The sequence below is a fragment of the Musca autumnalis genome, unplaced genomic scaffold (assembly GCF_047663935.1).
Source record: "Musca autumnalis isolate F117 unplaced genomic scaffold, ASM4766393v1 scaffold_1, whole genome shotgun sequence".
NCBI lineage: Eukaryota > Metazoa > Arthropoda > Insecta > Diptera > Muscidae > Musca > Musca autumnalis.
The window spans coordinates 42,894,750-42,915,404 of NW_027411644.1; the positions used below are offsets into that span (position 1 = coordinate 42,894,750).

The window sequence follows — 20,655 nt, forward strand, 5'->3', positions numbered from 1 at the left end:
GTATAAATAAATTTATCATTCCGTTTGTAACACATCGAAATATTCGTTGGAGGCCCTATAAAGTATATATATTCTCGATCAGCATAAAATTCTAAATCGAAACAGCCAAGTTAGTCTGTCCGCCCGTCCGCCTGTTGAAATCAAGATGCAGCTCGCAATTTTTAAGATAGAGCTTTATAATTTCATATATAAGTTTCTATTACTCTTAGAATGTTTGGTATTGAAAATGGGCAATATCGGTACACGTTTTATTGTAGCCCCCATTTTGTAGCTTCGGTAATTTGAAGGTTGTGGCCTCAAAATCCCACCGAAATTGCTGAAATTTGGTATTTAGTCTTCTTTGGGGATATAGAACTTTCCACCAGAAATTTGTCGGTATAGGTCTTAAAAAGGTCTTTATAAAGCCCCATAGAACGGCATTGACAGTTTTTCGGATTTACTAATTGTTCATATTCACTTCAATACAGTGGTGGTGGAGGGTATAAAAAGTTCGACCCGGTCGAATTTAACGCCGTTCATACTTGTTTTAAATTTCTTTGCTACAATCGGTATGAGCCTTCTCTTGGGCGATTGTCCTGGATCCAACCAGAACAAATATTTGTTACTGATAGTTGTTCATGCAATATCTAATGTTTCCTGGTGGAAGAAATGCCCAAGGATGCCTCTATCTAAAGGTATGTCGCATGACGACCTTGAATTATCAGTTCACGCACGGCATCAATGTTCCCTGGCTCAGCGGACGACCTTTGTCTTTGAGCGAGGGCCGGACACAATTGAATTCATTAAACCAGCACTCTCGCCACGTCGCACTCCACGTCGAAAGTTGTGAAAAATGATTCTGACTAAAATTTTCACAAGCTAATTAATTTTTTGGCAAAATGTCAAACTTCCCAACGGAACTATCAAACAAGCCAGCAATGTATATGGGGAGTCCGTGCTCTCTGATATAATGCTCCGAAAACTCTATATTATACGGTGACCAACTGAAATGACCTTTGGCTCATTATTATGATCCCCATAATAAGATCCACTTTCAAAGTGGCCTAAGTGCATCCATTCCTTTTGTTCATACGTCCAAAAAGAGCCACAAGAATCTAAGGATTTTTGTTGTATGACAGGCATTCGATCTGTCCGTAGATGAAAATTTCAATTCGCACAGGCTTAGGGTATAACTCTGTCGACAAAGCCGTCAGATACATTTTTAATGGATCTTCAAGTTATTATTCGGTGAGTTTTCAAAGAAATATTTTCCTTCGCCGTCAGAGATTTAATGGTGGCATTCTGGAAATATTTATCTCTGTGTATTCTGTGCCTTGACTTAATGGTCCTAAAACTCTACAAAATCCGGCGGCAACCAATTTCAATGGCTTTTGGTCCAACCTGTGCACATCGTAACGTGCCTATCAACCTTAAATGAAGTCCGAAGATAGACTATATCAGACAACTATTTTTTTTTTTTTTTTTTTGTTGTCCGAATTTTGAACATTGTATTATTCCTTCCAGTTATAGATCGGCTTCTAGTATGGACTATATAGGTCCACTTCTTCCAGTACCTACCCCACAAACGTTAAAAAATATTCGCTAAAATGTCCAAGGGATTAACCGAACTGGTTATAACTTTGCATGTTATTAGGGTTATTTTGAAATTTTTTGCCAGAAAATTTGAATTCTCAATTAAAGTGCGAAATTTTTGGGGCTGGTATTTTTTTAGGTTTTTAACCACAAATAAATATATGATGCTCCCTTAATAGTGTTTCAACTATTTGTATCATAACATGAATTATTTACCTTTGCATCGCAGTTATTCCTGTAGAGCCACAATCAAACTATACATCATCTTTCTCCGTAGCGTTGAATTAAACTCAACTTTAACTAACTCAATCTTAAACTTCATATCATAATTGAGATTGTTGTGATTGCTGTTGGAAACGAGAAACAATTATCTATTGCAAATTGGATTTTTCTATTCAATCACTTTACAAATATTTTTGCATATTTCTACCTTGTTAGCAACGCTCTTAGAAGTGTCCTACACAGTTGTATAATGGAAAATATGGAGAATGAATGAGAGTACAAAAATACAGTGGGTCATATGGGTAACAAAGATAAAGGATGCAAATAAAAATGATACATACAAAAGGTGTATAAAGGTAACAATATTTTAAGCATTTCGATGCAATAGCAATATGTTCATTCATAGTTCAAATTTGTAATTCAATTCCTTTGATTTTTCACAATTTTAACTTTTATAACTTTGGCTTTTAAAAGTATATAACAATTGTTCCACAAACATCCTAGAAGAGACAAGGGAGACTTCTCTCATATCAAGGAGTGTACCCCGATTCATATTAAGCTCAATGTTATGGGGGACCTACAGTTTATCACCGAGTTCGACCGGTGTGTCCTAAGACACCACTTGTAGAGGAGTTTACATGGCTGGAATACCCAGAAAATGTCGCCAACAGTACTGAAGGGTATTTTGCCACCGATGAAAATTTGATGTTTCCTGGCCGGGGAATCGAACCCACGACTTTCAGCGTGCAAGGCGGGTGTACATACCATTGCACCACACTCAAAATTCCTAATCATTATATTATCAATATTATTAATTATACATAGTCAAAGGTGTTCTTATCTTCTGTTCATCATATATAACTCTGTCCCTCTGTACTATTATAAGAGGATCTATAAATCTGCATAGAAATACTCAAAACTAACAAACAACAATAACAACAAAAAAGTCTCGAACATCAATACATCAAACCAGTAACCAGTTTATGCTCATGCCATCACCACATACCTACATCTGTACATACATATTGAAATTTATATATTTACTTATGAATAAAACTGACTGAATGGAAAATAAAAACTTTTCTCGTTTAACAAAAATCCAGCACAAAAAAAAACTTATGTGGCTTTCTGAGATTTTCTCTTTATTGTGGTCAGAGTTTAAATTATGCAAAAAAGAAGTACAAGAAGAACTAATCTAAAAATAGGAGAATCATATGCATTATTTAACTTTTAGCAATTGTTCACATTTAATGGAGAATTTCTGTGACCACAATTCCAAAATCCATTTTCGAGATGAAGAAAGAATATTTTGAAAAGCTTTAATTTTTCACACTTGAAAATAATAGTAGTAATTTACATACATAAATTTAAGAGATTTTGTTTTATATTTTTCAAAAGAATATGTTCTTTTTATAACGTCATTTTAGAATTAGCCACGAAAATGTACTGAAATTTCGGAAAAAGAGCAAATTGCTTTGTTTCCTTCATATGGGTTAAAATAATATTTAAATTATTCTCTGACAAGTGGTGTTTGAATACACGCTTTTCGGACTCGGTGATAAACAATAGGTCCCATATCAGTGAGCTAATATGAATCGGGGTGCACTCATTGATATGAGAAAGGTGTCCCTTGTCCCTTCTGGGATGTTTGCGGAACAATTGTTACAAATATTGTGAAAGATAGTGATCGTTTTTGATTGTGTGTTTCAAATGGAATTGCAAATTCGCTTGTATGTACTTTTTATACACTCCAATATAAAATATTCTGAAACGAAAACGGAATTATGAATTTCTTTTACTGTCCACAATATGAGCAGAAATTTTGTGAGCACAGATACCACACAGATGACTTAAATAGTTTAGAAAATGTGTCTAAATATGTTTTCAACCGGGCAGCACCCTATATGGTGGTTATATTAATTTTGAATCTAAAACGAAATTTTGGTGGAGAAGTTTTGTGACCACTGCGAACCTTAAATGTCAAATTGCAGATAGTTTGGACAACAAATGTAGCTAAACTCCTCAAAACACCTACAATCGGGAGGTAGCATTATATGGGAGCTATACCAAAAACATGGGGAAGGGTTGTGACCGCGGGAAACCTCAAATGGTAATGTACAGCTAGTTTGGTACAAAAATCTAGCAAAAATCCTCAATGTACCGAAAATCGGGAGGTACAGTTATATGGGGGTCTATACCAAAACATGGACCATTGTAGACAATTTTTGTTGGAGAAGGTTTGTGACCACTGAGAAATTCAAGTGTAAAACTACAGGTGGTTCGGTCAAAAAATGTAGCAAAAGTCCTTGAAATGCCTAAAATCGGGAGGTTATATGGAGGCTATACCAAAATATAAACCAATATTAAAAAATTTTGTTCTAAAAGTTTTGAGCATACTAGGGAATTTAAATTGGGGAAATTGGATAAATGCGGTCAAAAAAATCTTTAAAATACTTGAAGTCGGGAGGTACCGTTATATAGGGGCTATGCCAAAACATTGACCTTTGCTGCTTTTTGGTGTAGACATATTTTGTGATAATTGGGAACCTCAAATGTACGAAATAAGCAGAAGACCTCTTGAGGTCTCCTATAGACAAAAGAATTCTTGAGGTCTTCTACAGACAGAAGATCTCTTGGTCTTCTATAGACAATAGGCCTTTTTAGGTCTTCTATAGACAGAAGACCTTTTGAGGTCTTCTATAGACAGAAGACCTCTTGCGGACTTCTATAGACAGAAGACCTCTTGCGGACTTCTATAAGCAGAGGCCCTCTTGAGGTCTTCTATAGACAGAAGATTTCGTTAGGTCTTCGATAAACAGAAGACTTCTTTAGGCCTTCTATAGACAGAATACGTCTTGAAGTCTTCTATAGACAGAAGACTCCTTGAGGTCTTCTATAGGCTGAAGACTTCTTGAAGTTTCCTAAAGACAGAAGACCTCTTGAGGTCTCCTATAGGCAGAAGACCTTTTGAGTTCTTCTGTAGACAGTCTACCTCTTGAGGTCTGCTACATACAGAAGACCTCTTGAGGTCTTCTATAGACAGAATACCTCTTGAGGTTTTTGAGGTCTCTATAGACAGAAGACTTCTTTACGCCTTCGATAAACAGAAGAATGCCTTCTATAGACAGAAGACGTCTTGAAGTCTTCTATAGACAGAAGACTCCTTGAGGTCTTCTATAGGCTGAGGAGTTCTTAAGGTATCCCAAAGACAGACGGCCTCTTGAGGTCTCCTATAGGCAGAAGACATTTTGAGGTCTTCTATAGACAGAAGACCTCTTGAGGTCTTCTATAGACTGAAGACCTCTTGAGGTCTTCTATGGACTGAAAACCTCTTTTAGGTCTTCTATAGACAGAAGATATCTTGAGTTATTCTATAGACAGAATACCTATTGAGGTCTTCTATGGACAGAAGCCCTCTTGAGGCCTTTTTAGGTCTTCTATAGACAGAAGACCTTTTGAGATCTTCTATAGACAGAAGACCTCTTGCGGACTTCTATAGACAGAAGACCTCTTGCGGACTTCTATAAGCAGAGGCCCTCTTGAGGTCTTCTATAGACAGAAGATTTCGTTAGGTCTTCGATAAACAGAAGACTTCTTTAGGCCTTCTATAGACAGAATACGTCTTGAAGTCTTCTATAGACAGAAGACTCCTTGAGGTCTTCTATAGGCTGAAGACTTCTTGAAGTTTCCTAAAGACAGAAGACCTCTTGAGGTCTCCTATAGGCAGAAGACCTTTTGAGTTCTTCTGTAGACAGTCTACCTCTTGAGGTCTGCGACATACAGAAGACCTCTTGAGGTCTTCTATAGACAGAATACCACTTGAGGTTTTTGAGGTCTCTATAGACAGAAGACTTCTTTACGCCTTCGATAAACAGAAGAATGCCTTCTATAGACAGAAGACGTCTTGAAGTCTTCTATAGACAGAAGACTCCTTGAGGTCTTCTATAGGCTGAGGAGTTCTTAAGGTATCCCAAAGACAGACGGCCTCTTGAGGTCTCCTATAGGCAGAAGACATTTTGAGGTCTTCTATATACAGAAGACCTCTTGAGGTCTTCTATAGACTGAAGACCTCTTGAGGTCTTCTATGGACTGAAAACCTCTTTTAGGTCTTCTATAGACAGAAGATATCTTGAGTTATTCTATAGACAGAATACCTATTGAGGTCTTCTATGGACAGAAGCCCTCTTGAGGTCTTCTATAGACAGAAGACCTTCTGAAGTATTCTATAGACAGAAGCCCTCTTGAAGTGTTCCATAGACAAAAGCCCTCTTAAACTCTCTTGAGGTCTCCTAAAGACAGAAGACTTCTTGAGGTCTTCTATAGACAGAAGACTTCTTGGTCTTCTGTAGACAGAAGACCTCGTGAGGTCTGCTATAGAGAGAAGACCTCGTGAGGTCTGCTATAGAGAGAAGACCTCTTGAGGTCTTCTGTACACAGACGACCTCTTGAAATTTTCTACAGACAGAAGCCCTCTTGAGGTCTTCTATAAACAGAAGCCCTCTTGAGGTTTCTATAGACTGAAGCCCTCTTGAGGTCTTCTATAGACAGAAGCCCTCTTGAGGTCTTCTATAGACAGAAGCCCTCTTGAGGTCTTCTATAGACAGAAGCCCTCTTGAGGTCTTCTATAGACAGAAGCCCTCTTGAGGTCTTCTATAGACAGAAGCCCTTTTGAGGTTTTCTATAGACAGAAGGCCTCTTGAGGTCTTCTATAGACAGAAGCCCTCTTGAAGTATTCTATAGACAGAAGCCCTCCTGAAGTGTTCCATAGACAAAAGCCCTCTTAAACTCTCTTGAGGTCTTCTATAGACAGAAGCCCTCTTGTAGTCTTTCATGAAAGTAAACCTACTGAGAACGTGGACGGTATTCCATAGACTTCCATTTGATTACTTATATATACTGGAGGGTTTTTATAGGCCTTCTATGAGACATTCAACTTATAGAAGAACACTCGAGGCCTTCTGTATATATAATATAACTTAAGTCGTCTTTTGTAGACATAAGATCACCTGAGGTTTTCTGCAGAAACATTTTGTGGTCTTCTATAGAGACGTGTTGAGGTCTATTATAGTCTTTAGACAGTAGGGTTTTCGAGGTCTCTATAGAAAGAAGTGATCTTGAGGACTTCTATAGACAGAAGACATCTTGAGAGTTTCTTTAGACAAATACCTCTTGAGATCTTCTATGGACAGCACACCCCATGAGGTCTTCTGGCTATAGAAAAACTCAAGTAGTCTTCTGTTTGTTTAAGACCTCAAGAGGTCTTTTGTCTTTTGTCTGACGAAAGTAATGTCTTCAGGGTAATTTAATTATTTTTTAAGTCCAACAACGTGAGCGTAAATTTTCTTTCGCCAATATTATAGTTTGGTACGGTGTTCTGCCCTTTATCGGCACTTAGGACTTTCCTCCTTGGACAGACGCAAAACGTGTACCACTACCCGTACCACCTCTACTTTTCCTTTATATATTTTCCAAATAATAATTACTTTACTCAGTGGACCAAACAAATACCCAAAAAGTTTTGGTAGTTATGTCCGGAGACCTTTTTTGGCAGTTGAATATAATGACAACTTCAAAAAGACGGGCACATTAACTTAGCAACTAAGGTTTAAGCTTCAAATCAGTGCCACGGGTATGCTGAGTATTCTTTTTTAAGTTGGACATTTGTAGCGACACAAGATTTACCAAACAACTGTATCCTATATAAGTAGGTTCAGCATACGTCATATAGCCTATTTATACAGATGGGAAGTAATGTCTTCCGTGTAGTTAAATTATTATTTTTTTAACCCGACAACGTTAACGTCTATTTTTTCTCCAAAATTAAAGTTTGGTACGGTGTTCTGCCTTTTATCGGCACTTAAGACGACTTTGGTCCTTGGACAGACGCGAAACCTGTACCACTACCCGTACCACCTTTACTTTGCCTCAATTGTTTTTGCCAAAATGAAAGTTTCAGATAGGTGACAAGGCTCAAAGATTTTATCCTGGGATGGTTTCGTGTAAAGAATTTTTTCAGCTCTATATATATTTTCCAAATAATAATTATTTTTAGAAAGAGTAAAGAAAGACTAACATTAGTTTACAAATTTTCGTAAGATTACAGATTAAGGCTCTTGTCTGCCTGTTATGTTATTAGACCCTCATACAATTTTCCTCCAAATACCAAATTGTGAATACCATAAAATCGGTATGATATTTCCGTCAGCTGTAAAAGCATATGTATGAACTGTAATATTGAATCTTTAAAATTTTTCTTATGGGTTACGGTTCACATACTAAGCCATTTTTCGACTCATTGCTTCTTGGTGTTGATATTTAACATTTAGCAAATCTTTAAAATCATGAATGTCTATCTATTTAAGCCTATAACCCATAGAGATCAAGTCATGTAAATATTCCGTTTTGATTTCAATTACTAAATTGGAAAAGCTTTAAGTTGTGAAGCGAAACACCAACCGGCGGAAAACAACCAAAAACTGGTGTGCCATGAAAATCGAAACGAGAATCTCTTAAATATTCTATTGGCAAACGTTGTAAATGAGGCAGAACTAAACTAAATGTTATGTTAAATAAATACACATACACACAAAGGGAAACAGTTATGTATATGTGTGTGCTATTCATGCACATCATTGTGTATATAATAGTAAATGAAGTGAAAAAGGCATATAAAGGGAAAAAAGTAGGAGCTTCACGAAACAAAAAAAAAAAAAAAAAACTACAACACGCAAGTGTTACAACAACAAAAAATGTTTACATAAAAATATTTAAGGTTATGGTGTTTCCCCACCCTGATATTGATTCAATGTTAACCATCGCCTTAAAGATGGTTATCAATATGCCTCCCCCACCACTCACTCAATCCGTAAAATCATTACCGAACAAAAGGGGAAAGCAATGGTCTATCACCTTAATCGAAATGTATTTTCATGTTTTGCTCAATTTCACCAACTAAACGACGTTATAAATACAAATTATCCTATGAAACTAACAACCCCACCACACTAAATGCCTATACCATCATTGAATGCTATTGGTTGTCTAATGGAGTATGAGAAATAAACTGAAAGTTTGAACGAAAACCAAAGGAGAATTGGAAAATATTATAGTAGTAGGTGGTACGACTTTCATAGTTTTCATGTTCAAGCAAAGCAAAGAAAAAGAAATTTATGCCAAAATCTATGCATAAACTTAAATTTGTTTTTATTATTCCCATTTAATGATAACGGGAATTTTAATGCCTTCTACTCATGAAGGGCGTCTAACAGTCTGACCGAAAAAGAAATATAAATAAATACAAGTTGGAATGCTTGTAAAGCTTCAGGACAATACATTATTTGATCGCCGCAACAAAAGTAAGAACATTTTTGAGAAGAATACCACATGGGTGAGGTTTTTCAAACTTTCGGTACATTATCTAGGGAAGGATTAAGGGTTTATTCTCGCTGTGAATGATAGAGACCACAAAAAATGGTTGCCGTAAATAACAGCAATTATCTGAACTTTTGTGTGATTAAAAAAAAATAAAAAATCAACGCCTATGCTGGTCCCTAAAGCATATTCTTTAAACAATCCAAGCCCATGAGTATCCCTAAAAAATATTTTTTAAACAATCTAAGCCCTTAAGGGCCCTAAAAAAATATTCTGTAAATAATCCATGCTGGTCATGATGGTCCCTAAAAACATATTTTTAGAAAAATGCAAGCCCATGATTGCCTTTTACAAATTTACTCCTAAAATGGTCCCTAAAAGAAAATTCGTAGACAAATTCAGCCTCATGATGATCACTAAAGATATTAAATATTGATATTCTTCAAAAAATCCTCGCCCATGGTGGTCCCTGAAAAAATATTCTTTTTCTTTCGCTTTTTGGAATACCGCGTCTTGTCATCTCTTCATCTACTTGTTTGCGCCATCTATTCTTTGGCCTGCCAATTCTGCGTGCACCGCCATGTGGCTCGAATTTATACGCCTTTTTAGCGGGTTCATCATCGCTCATTCTTATTATATGGCCTAGCCAACGCAAACGCTGCATCTCGATACGTTTAACAATATTCATGTCTTATATAGCTGATATAGCTCGTGGTTCATACGACGTCGATATTCACCGTCAACGCAAATCGGCCCGTAGATCTTTCGAAGCATTTTCCTCTCAAACACACCAAGCACTGCATTATCTGCTTGCGCAAGTACCCATGCTTCGGAGCCATACATTAGCACGGGTAGTATCACCGTTTTGTATAGTGTTATTTTTGTTTGACGAGATGTGGCTTTGTTTTTAAATTGCTGACTTAAACCATAGTAGCATCTGTTGGCCAATACAATTCTTCTTCTTATTTCACAACTGATGTTGTTTGTTGTGTTTATGGCGGTACCGAGGTAGACGAAGTCTTTAACTACCTCAAAATTATAGGTATCAACTTCCACAGTTGGTCCGAGCTCTATGGACGCTTTGCGCGTCGACACCATCAATTTGGACTTTTCGCCGTTTACCGCCAGACCCACTTTCGCAGATTCTGCTTCGACCTTCCTAAAGGTATCAGTTACATTCTTTACTGATCGTCCCATGATGTCTATGTCATCAGCATAAGCAAGTAACATGTGGCTATTGATGTAAATTGTGCCATTTCTTTTGACATTTGCATCTCGTATTACCTCTTCCAGCAAAATGTTGAATAGGTACTGAACTGTTCGGAGAGGTTCTTTCTAAGTTTAACTGTGGACCTAGTATCAGTTAAAGTCATCTTACAAAGCCGGATAAGCTTTGCGGGGATATCAAATTCAGACATTGCATGGAATACCTTTGATAGGAGGGGACTGTCGAATGCTGCTTTATAATCGACAAAAAGGTGATATGTGTCGATCTGCATCACTTGGGTCTTCTCCAGGATTTGCCGCAGGGTAAATATCTGGTCAATGGTGGACTTGCCAGGTCTAAAGCCACATTGGTATGGTCCAATTATTTCGTTGACCATTGGCTTTAGTCGTTCGCACAATATCCCTGACACTATCTTATAGGCAATAGGGATAAGACTTATACCCCTGTAGTTGGAGCATACAGTCTTATCTCCTTTCTTGTGGACGGGACACAGGATGCTCAGGTTCCAATCGTCGGGTACGCGTTCTTCCTGCCAGATGGTGCTAACTAGCTGATGCATACACCTTATCAGCGCGTCGCCTCCGGTTTTAAACAGCTCGGCTGGTAAGCCATCGGCTCCTGCTGCTTTATTATTCTTCAGCCGGTTGATTGCTGTCTTTACCTCATCTTGGCCGGGTGGTATACATTCTATACCATCTTCTGGGATTGAACCTGTGGTATCATCGTCTTCGCTACTATTGGATACCAGCAGATTAGAGAAATGTTCCTTACATATCCTGAGCACGCTATCAGTATCTGTTACCAGATTACCTTGCTGGTCTCTACAGGAGGATGTGAGTGTACCAAAGCCATCTGTTTGATGTTTCACTCTTTGGTAGATTTTCGGACTTTATTCTGGCTCCTGTACATCTCGATTTTTTCACACTCCCGCTTTTCCGTTTCTCTCTTTTTCTTGCGGAAAAGACGTTTCTCTTCTCTGTTTTTTTCCCGATCTCTCTCTCGTGCGCTAAGCGTTACTACTGATTGTAAAGTAGCTCTATATGCCGCATTTTTCTCTTGGGTAGCAGCACGACACTCCTGGTCATACCATGAATTCCTTTGTGGAGGTCTCTGGAATCCATGTATGGATTTTGCGGCTGTTTGCATGGAGTGGGCAATGCTTTGCCATTGCGCTGATATGTTATCGGAATGAGGAGTGCTTTGATTAAGCAATTGAGCTAGTTAAGTGGAATATGCTGTGGTTATCTATCGTGATTGCAGCTTACCGATGTCTAATTTTCGTGTTGTGTCTGTTCGTGCTTTATTTGCAACGTTTAAACGGGTACGTACCTTTGCTGCAACAAGGTAGTGGTCCGTATCAATGTTTGCGCCTCGGAACGATCGTACATCCAACACGCTCGATGAATGTCTTCCATCTATCACAACATGATCAATTTGATTACATGTTCTTTGATCTGATTAAATCTGGTACTGCTAACTACCATGTTTTTTGCAGCTGCAAAGTCTTTCAGCCTCATACCATTGTCAGATGTTTCACTGTGGAGACTGAAATTCCCGACTGTTGGGCCAAAGAAATTCTCCTTTCCAATTTTGGCATTTAAATCGCCTATAATAATTTTAATGTCATGGGCAGGGCAACGGCCATATTCAAAATATTCTATTGAAAATCCACCCTCATAATGGCCCCTAAAACATATATTTTTAGAAAAATTCAAGCCTATGATGATCTTTTAAACAAATATTCTTTTAAAAATCTACTTCTAAGAAGGTCCCGAAAAGAAAATTCTTAGAAAAATTCAGCCCCATGATGGTCACTAAAAAATATTCTTAGAAAATACCACGCATAAGATAGTCGTTGAAAAAATATTGTTTTAGAAATCTACCCCTACGATGGTCCCTAAAAAAATATTCTTAGAAAAATCCGCGCCCATGATGGTCCTTGAAAAATAATTATTGAAAAATCCAGGCGCATGGCAATCCTTAAAAAATATTAATTGAAAAAATAAGCACCATGATGGTCCTTAAAAAATATGATTTAAAATAGTTCACGCCCATTATGGTCCTTGACAAAATTTCCTTTAAAAAATCAACGCCTATGATGGTCTTTGAAAAAATATTCTTTTAACAATCTAAGCCTATGGTGGTCGTCGAAATATAGTCTTTTTAAAAATCTACGCCTATGATGGTGGTTGAAAAAACATTCTTTTAACAATCTAAGCCTATAATGGTCGTTGAAAAATATTCTTTAAAAAATTTAAGCCTATTGTGGTCCTTGAAAAAATATTCTTTAAATAGCCACGCCTATAATGATCCTTAAAAAAATATACTTTAAAATAGCCACGCCTAGGATGATCATTGAAAAACATTCTTTAAAATAACCACACTTAAGGTCCTTAATATTCTTTAAAAAATATACGTTTTTGCTGACCCTTGAAAAGATATTTTTTAAAAAAATCTACGCCTATAATAGTCCTTGATAAACAAATATTCTTTAAAACCTGCCATCATTCAACACCCCTATACTGTAGCCCTTTCCTTATCCAATTACAGTAATGCCTACATTATTATGTGGAAAATATCCCTTTTTCGGTTTATAGGAATGCATATCAACACTCGGTTACAATTTCTTGCCAATATCATTGGCATTGTAGTCGTCACATACTCCTCAATGTAGAGGACATTTTGTTGGAAATTGCTTTCGCCACCTGAGGTGTTAAATGATAATGACTTTTGGAATTTGATGATAAGAACAAAACCTAACCCAGACGAAGATGAAGACAAAGCCTAGAACAATTTGCCAAAAACGCCAAATTACTTCACATAATGGTTATGGTAACATATTCTCATGTAGTAGACTTTAGCAAATATTCGATTGTGGATGTGGAAAAAAGGCTTTTATGTTTGAGTTGGTTTCCCTTTCATTTCGAAATTGCATTTTCAATTGTTATCGCTGTGACAAACAAACAAAAAACGAACGAACGGGCCATAATATTTAAAGATAAAATAATCTATTTAAGTGTTACCAGGAAAATTTTGTGGATAAAATTAATTGAAGGTGATTAGGAAAATTATATGGATAAAATTAATGAAAAAGGAAGAAGGTACGTGTTAATTGATATTGATATGATTAGTTAAAATACGAGTATTTGACAAAATATGACACAGTCTAAAATATGAAGTTCAGCTGATGATGGATGTACCATTATTAAACGCTATCTTTTAACATGTCGTAAAGATATAACGACTTTTTAAGATTTTCGCATTAGAATTTCTGTATTCTTATAAATAAAGGCGTATTTTTAGATAACTATTTAGTTTTGTGTTTCCTCTTCAACGATACAAATTCCACTACTATTACTTCCGGCCTATATTTAATATTGAAACTTTTATGTTAATTTGTCTCAGAAGGGATTTATGTATGTTTGTATGTTTCCGTGCATACATATATACTTGCTTTTAAGCAGAACTCATAATATTTATTTAACAAACTTAACATTTCACACATTGTTGCGAAAGTGTAAAACAAATGTCAACATGAAAAGAAAACAACACACTGGGGATCAGAATGAGTTGCGCTGTCTTAGGCATACACAAGTCTATGGCGATAATGACAGAAGGAGTCTTTATTTGTAATTCGGCAGAACATTGAAATTTGCTAATATTCTCGTCTGCCCCCAAAAATACATGCAACAAATTAACACCGATTTTATTTTCGCATGCCTGTAGCACTAACAAAATTGTGGCAGTACGTAAAGTTCAGATGGGGAAAGACATTGTTCATATTGGCAGAGACTAATTTGTATGCTAATCACATACATATGCAGATATGTATGTATATTTAAGACACTATTTATTATTCAGGCAGTAGCTTACTAACTTTAAGGACAAATTCAGGATTACTAAAAAAAATATTTTTTTTAAAGACTGTCATAGACGTCGATTTTTAAAAAATCTTTTTCACGGACTGCCATAGGCGTAGATTTTTTAAAGACTTTTTAAAGAGTGTCATTTAATGGACCCAAATAAGCGTAGATTTTTTATAGAATATTTTTTCAATGGCTATCATAGGCGTAGATTTTGTAGAGATCATGTTTTCAAGGACCCAAATAAGCGTAGATTTTTTAAAGAATATTTTTTTCAAGGAAACGATAGTTTAACAAACGATCGTTCGAGTGAACATATTTCGCTCCGTCAATCTGAGTTGCTTCTGTGTTTTTTTAAGAACATTATAAACTGAAACAATGACCACACCACCTGCAGTATTGTGTGCAAAATGTTTTAAATCGGCAAAATCAAATGCTATCTCTTGCCACATTTGCGAAGCAAAATTCCATTTTTTATGTGTTCAATTGGATGGAGAAAAAGAAAAAATTATTGATCTGTTTAAAAACTATAAAAACATTGTTTTCAATTGTGACGGTTGTCTGAGTGCTGCTGCTAATATGGTCTCTATGATTTCCTCTCTATCTCATGAATTGAGACAAATAAAAGAGGCAACGCTAGTCGCTCTTGTTGATGATGTGAAAAATGTGCATAAAAGGTTCGATGAACTTTCGAAAAACCTTGAAAGAATATGTAAGCAACCACCTAAACACATTAACTTAAATGAGCCATCAGTATCTAATGCGAGTAATAGAGTTAACCGCCAAAATTACAACAACATTATCACTGAACAACACACTGTTGAGAATCATCAGTCGCAGCATTTACAATGTGATGCTTCTTCTTCACTCTCATACCCAACTGCTTTGTCGGAGGCTAGATCAAACCTGTATGACACTGATTGGACGAAAGTGCATAGACGCAAGCGAAGAAACCGTGTTATTGCTGTTGGGCAGAACGAATCAACGGATTTAAATGTTCTGCCGAAAAAGAAATTCCTTCATTTGTCTTCATTCAATACAAGTGTGACGCCAGATCAAGTTATTGCGTATATTGAGAAGCATTCAGGCATTCCTAAACAGCATATGGAATGTTCTCTCCTTGTTAAGAAAGATGTTGATGTGAACACTTTGAGACATGTCAACTTCAAACTTGGAGTTTCAACTAGTTTTTATGCAGAGCTGACCAAACCAACATTGTGGCCCGTAAACGTTAGTGTTCGCCCATTTATTTTTTTCGAAAGAAAACCTGCAACCCTTCTAACAAATTAATTGATGTATCTGGCCTAAAAGTTTTTTACCAAAATGTCTCAGGTATGCGTTCCAAGTGCAATCTGCTATATAACTTCTCTGATCAATCGGATTATGATATTTATATAATTGTTGAGACTTGGTTAAATTCTGATTTCTTTAATGGGGAATTGTTTAATGTTAATTTATTTAATGTCTATCGTAAGGATAGAAGTTTTCAAGCCACAGGATTATCTCGCGGAGGAGGTGTCTTAATAGCTGTTAAAAAGCATCTTAAGTCTTATACATCTAATAATGTTAGCATTGATAGTTTGCTCGACCAACTTTTTGTTTATATAATATCTAATAATAACTTGAAATTATGCATTGGTGTTTCATATATCCCTCCAAATAGTACTTATGAAATTTATTGTGGTCATATTAACAATATTAATGCTGTGCATGAGAAATCGGATATTAACACTCATTTCTGTATTTTCGGTGATTTCAACTTAAATAATATTGTTTGGACAAATGATGGTAATAATATTACTCCTTCAAATATGAACAAAGATTTTGAAATAGACTTAATCGATTCATTGCTAAGCATTGACCTAATTCAAGTCAATAACATTTACAATAAATTGCACAAAATACTAGATTTGCTGTTCATACCGTCAGAAATAAAATATAACATACATGAGTGTTTAAATTCGTTCTCTCCCAGTACAGTTCACCACTCAGCTATTATTATTGAACTTCAAACTTATTCCTTTATGAAATATAAATTAAATAATAGTGTTGATCGCTTTGATTTTAAACATGCTGATTTTGTTGCACTTAATTCATCGTTAAGTATGATTGATTGGGTATCTGCTTTAGAGGGTCATAACACAAATGAAAGTTATGATATTTTTCTGAAAATTGTTTTAGATATTTGTGGCCAATTTATTCCTAAAAAGGAGAGGACAATCTTATCTCATCCATGGTACAATAAAAATTTAAAGAAATTGAAAAATCGCCGAAATAAATTATATAAAAGGTTCTTAAGTTCATCTGATTTGCTGATATTCCAGGAATATAAGTTATGCCAAAAGGAGTTTAATTTCTTGAATAAATTTCTGTATAATCAATACATCATGAGCATCGAAAATCAAATCAAACAGAATCCAAAATGTTTTTGGAATTTTATAAAATCCAAGAAACAATGTACTGATATTCCTTCTTCGATGGTCTATTATGATAAATCTTCGGACTTTCCAGAGGGCATCGTTAATCTTTTTGCAGACTACTTTAAATCAACATTTGGTAGGTCTTCCATTGACAATGGTAATAGTTCTTCTTTTCAATTGTCTCATAATTCATTTGATGTCAACTTAACCAGAATAACATTATCTGAGAGTGATATTCTTCGTGGTATCCATAACGTTAAAAATTCCGTTAACGTAGATGCTGATGGTATATGTGCAGATGTTTTGAAATCCTGTGCCTCTTCAATTTCTTTACCGCTTCAAATACTGTTCAACAAATCTCTTTGTGAAGGCGTTTTTGCCGATAAATGGAAATTCACTAACATTAATCCTATTTTCAAAAAGGGTTCCAAAGACAATGTTTTATCGTACCGTCCGATATCCAAAATTACAGTAATTTCCAAAATCTTTGAAAATATCATTCACGAAAAATTAAATTTTGCTTTCAAATCAATAATTATTCCGCAACAACATGGCTTTTACAGCAATAGATCTACGATCTCCAATCTTTCTGCGTTCACTGACTATTGTATAAGATCGCTAGGATCTGGGTGCCAGGTTGAAACTATTTATACCGATTTTTCAAAAGCGTTTGATTCAATTTCGCATTCTTTATTAATACATAAATTGTATAATTTTGGTGTCAGATCCAATTTTCTTAATTGGATTAAATCGTATTTTTCCGACAGAAAGTGTATTGTAAAAGTTGGTGCTTATAGTTCTGTACCATTTACTCAAACTTCTGGTGTCCCTCAAGGAACTATCTTGGGGCCCTTATTTTTTAATATCTTCATTAATGATATTTCCACATGCTTTAATCATTCAATGTTTCTTTTATATGCCGACGATTTAAAAGTCTTCCTAAAAGTGAATTCTATAATGGATGCTTTAAAATTGCAATATGACTTGGACAATCTGCTAACATGGTGCGGTGTCAACTCTTTAAATCTGAACCTTGATAAGTGCTCACATGTGTCCTTTAGCCATTCAAGAAATCCTCTACATTTATCATTCTATCTCGGTAATCATGTTTTAAAGAAGTTAGATGAGTTTGAAGACCTGGGCATAATTTTTGATAACAAGCTCTCGTTTATTCCCCACTTAGATCATATAATACCTAAAGCCTATTCCGTTTTAGCTTTCATTAAACGAAATTCTGCGGACTTTAAAGATCCATATACCACTAAGTTGTTATATACTTCCTATGTTCGATCCAAACTAGAATATGGATCCATATTATGGAGTCCATTTTCAGTTACACATATAAAGAGAATTGAAAGAATTCAAGTGAAATTTATAAAATATTGTCTATCATATTTGAACTTTACTCATCCATTGCCTAGTTATGAGTCCCGTTGTCTCTTAATCAACTTAGAGACCTTAGAATTCAGGAGAAAGTTGCAAGCTATGATGTTTATATTTGACTTGATCAACTCAGATATTGATTGTCCTTACCTTTTAGAACAAATACAGTTTAAAGCTCCATGTCGTCAGTTGAGAAATATCAACATTTTTCATGTAGATTCCCATAGGTGTAATTACGTAAACAACAGCCTTATTAATAGGGCTCTCTCAAATTATAACTCATTGAATAGAATTACTATCGTTGACTTTTGTGCAACAAAACAGTCTTTGAAAGACAACATAAAACGATTTATGTATTAATTACTTTAGAATTAAGTGAAACAAATATGTTATTAGACTAAGATATTTATCCACAGCCTGTAAAGAATTTGAATCTATTGGCTGAAATAAAGAAATAAAGAAATAAAGAATATTAAAGGCGTAGAATTTTTAAAGATATTGTTCATATTGGCAGAGACTAATTTGTATGCTAATCACATACATACGCAGATATGTATGTATATTTAAGACACTATTTATTATTCAGGCAGTAGCTTACTAACTTTAAGGACAAATTCAGGATTACTAAAAAAAATAATTTTTTTAAAGACTGTCATAGACGTCGATTTTTAAAAAATCTTTTTCACGGACTGCCATAGGCGTAGATTTTTTAAAGACTTTTTAAAGAGTGTCATTTAATGGACCCAAATAAGCGTAGATTTTTTATAGAATATTTTTTCAATGGCTATCATAGGCGTAGATTTTGTAGAGATCATGTTTTCAAGGACCCAAATAAGCGTAGATTTTTTAAAGAATATTTTTTCAAGGATTATTAAAGGCGTAGAATTTTTAAAGAATATTATAGACGTAGATTTTTTAAAGAATATTTTTTCAAGGAATATTATAGGCGTAGAGTTTTTAAAGAATATTTTTTCAAGGAATATTATAGGCGTAGATTTTTTAAAGAATATTTTTTCAAGGAATATTATAGGCGTAGATTTTTTAAAGAATATTTTTTCAAGGAATGTTATAGGCGTAGATTTTTTAAAGAATATTTTTTCAAGGAATATTATAGGCGTAGATTTTTTAAAGAATATTTTTTCAAGGAATATTATAGGCGTCGATTTTTTAAAGAATATTTTTTCAAGGAATATTATAGGCGTAGATTTTTTAAAGAATATTTTTTCAAGGAATATTATAGGCGTAGATTTTTTAAAGAATATTTTTTTCAAGGAATATTATAGGCGTAGATTTTTTAAAGAATATTTTTTTCAAGGAATATTATAGGCGTAGATTTTTTAAAGAATATTTTTTCAAGGAATATTATAGGCGTAGATTTTTTAAAGAATATTTTTTCAAGGAATATTATAGGCGTAGATTTTTTAAAGAATATTTTTTCAAGGAATATTATAGGCGTAGATTTTTTAAAGAATATTTTTTCAAGGAATATTATAGGCGTAGACTTTTTAAAGAATATTTTTTCAAGGAATATTATAGGCGTAGACTTTTTAAAGAATATTTTTTCAAAGAATATTATAGGCGTAGACTTTTTAAAGAATATTTTTTCAAGGAATATTATAGGCGTAGATTTTTTAAAGAATATCTTTTCAAGGAATATTATAGGCGTAGATTTTTTAAAGAATATTTTTTCAAGGAATATGATGGGCGTAGATTTTTTAAAGAATATTTTTTCAAGGAACATTATAAGCGTAGATTTTTTAAAGAATATTTTTTCAAGGAACATTATAAGCGTAGATTTTTTTAAAGAATATTTTTTCAAGGAACATTATAAGCGTAGATTTTTTAAAGAATATTTTTTCAAGGAACATTATAAGCGTAGATTTTTTAAAGAATATTTTTTCAAGGAACATTATAAGCGTAGATTTTTTAAGAAATATTTTTCCAAGGAATATTATAGGCGTAGATTTTTTAAAGAATATTTTTCAAGGAATATTATAGGCGTAGACTTTTTTAAAGAATAGCTTGGATTTTGCATTATTCCTTTACAATCCAACGAATTAACATATGCATTTCCTCCAATGACTTCATGAATGTTTGTGTGTGAAATTTGTTTTCCAATTTAAGACAAACTAAATTGAATTTTTTTATCTTTGCCTTGTTCTTCTTCATTTCTAATTTAGGTTCAAACCAATCATTCATACCACCACAAAAGTATTCCTCCTATGCATCTTATGTTCATTGTAATCAAATAACTATGCCATCTATAGTTTTTTTTTCTTCTTTTATATTCCCATATCTCAAAATATGTATAGAAGTTTATTCCAGATGATGTTTCCTTTCCAATTTGGCTTATGTTAACACTGACACACTCTTACTACTCTATATATTTTTGTACACAAGAAAGAAGCCGTAATGTCATTTCCCACATATTGTTGCCAACAAATTTTCGAACGTGTTGTTACCATTATTACGTGTGATACGTGATGTTGATGAGTTTGTTTGTCGTTTTTTTTTCTAACATTACCATTATGTGGTGGAAAAGTTGGGAAGAAGTGGGAAAAAATTGGAACTTATCTATGTATGTGTATGTAACCAA

General features: G+C 34.6%; 1 protein-coding gene across 1 annotated transcript in view; it reads left to right on the forward strand.

The window, feature by feature from the left end:
- The window catches only part of dpr11 (defective proboscis extension response 11), a 255,589-nt gene that overhangs the window by 191,548 nt on the left and 43,386 nt on the right, over positions 1–20,655 (forward strand). The window lies entirely within an intron of this gene.